This window comes from Lipotes vexillifer, unplaced genomic scaffold, assembly GCF_000442215.2.
Source record: "Lipotes vexillifer unplaced genomic scaffold, Lipotes_vexillifer_v1.1 scaffold12, whole genome shotgun sequence".
Taxonomy (NCBI): domain Eukaryota; kingdom Metazoa; phylum Chordata; class Mammalia; order Artiodactyla; family Lipotidae; genus Lipotes; species Lipotes vexillifer.
In genome coordinates, this window is record NW_006796716.1 from 1,664,313 (window position 1) to 1,665,762 (window position 1,450).

Sequence of the window (1,450 nt, forward strand, 5' to 3'; positions counted from 1 at the left end):
AGAATGAGAAACACAGATACACACACACACACACACACACACACACAGCATGGGATATGGGTGGAAGGGCACAGAGAGACATATATCAGGGCAGACATAACAAACGAACGGGCAGAGACAAAGACAGATGGACAGAGGAGTGGACAGTCCCTGGCAGCAGAGGAAGGGACCAAGCTGAAGGACAGAAGGAAGGACAACCATGACTCCTCTGCCGGGCCTGGGAGCCTCTGCACACCCATTTTCCAGATGAGGCTCACAGAGGCGTGGAGCCAGCCTTGGGCAGGGCGGCTAGAGCTCAGCCCCCACTCCCTACACCTGCTGCCCTGGTGCCTGGGCCCTTCCTTCAGAGGTGAGGATGGCGCTAGAGAGACGGGTGCGCCGCACGCAGGCAGCAAGTGTTCCCCAGTGCCTCCTGTTACTGGTCATTAAATAACTTGCCCAAGGCCGCTGAACTCTTAGTGGCGCCCCACCCGCTAGAGACTAGGAAGCCCACAGGGGTCACCCCAACCCCCATCTGTCTGGCATCTCAGAGCCTGGGCTCCCCAGCTCTGGGCCCCTCTCTGCTGGGACAAGGTTTTTCTTTCAGCCCCAGTCCAGGGTCCACAGGCTTCCCAGACCCGGCCAGGCGACAGTGGAAGTGCCGCCAGGAGGCCCAGTGGCAACCAAAAGAGAAATGCAAGGGCTGGGCGCGTGCTGCTGCCCCCGCGCGGGGGAGAAGGGTGGTGCAGGGACTGGAGCTTATGGGAGAGCCCGTGGGCCCTGAGCATCAGCAGTAATCCTCATCCCCGCAAGCGGTGGCACCAGGACTAAAGCCAACATCACGTGACTCCCAAGCTTGAGAATCACTGCTGCCTCCCTCATCCCACGTGGGGCAGTGCTACGTTTAAGTCCCACGGCAACCCTTGGAGGGAGACCTTACTTTTCTTATACAGGTGAGCTGACTGAGGCTCAGAGGCTAAGCTGGATTTGAACCCAGACTCCAAAGCCTCCAAAACCTGTCGTCTTTTCACCACCCTTGAGCGCAGGTGCTCTCTGGGACCGCCTGCCTGGCTTCTCCTCACCCACTGGGACAAGCCTGTGTTGGTTTCCATCCATCCCTGGACTATGTACCTGCCCAGGGTTTCCTGCCCGCAGAGACGGACAGAAGCTCCAACATGTCCAGTGGGAATGGCGCTCTGTTCTACATGCTGGCTTCTGTCGCGGCCTTAGCGATGGCAGATGCTGGAGAAGTGACCGCCAACCACCGGCAAAGTCTCAGGGCCCATCTACAGTGGCACCTAGGAGCCCTCTTGCACCCTCTCTGAGCCCATTTTCCATCTATAAAAACAGGGGCCTGTTGGGCTTCCCTGGTGGCGCAGTGGCTGAGAATCTGCCTGCTAATGCAGGGGACACGGGTTCGAGCCCTGGTCTGGGAGGATCCCGCATGCCGCGGAGCAACTACGCCCACGAG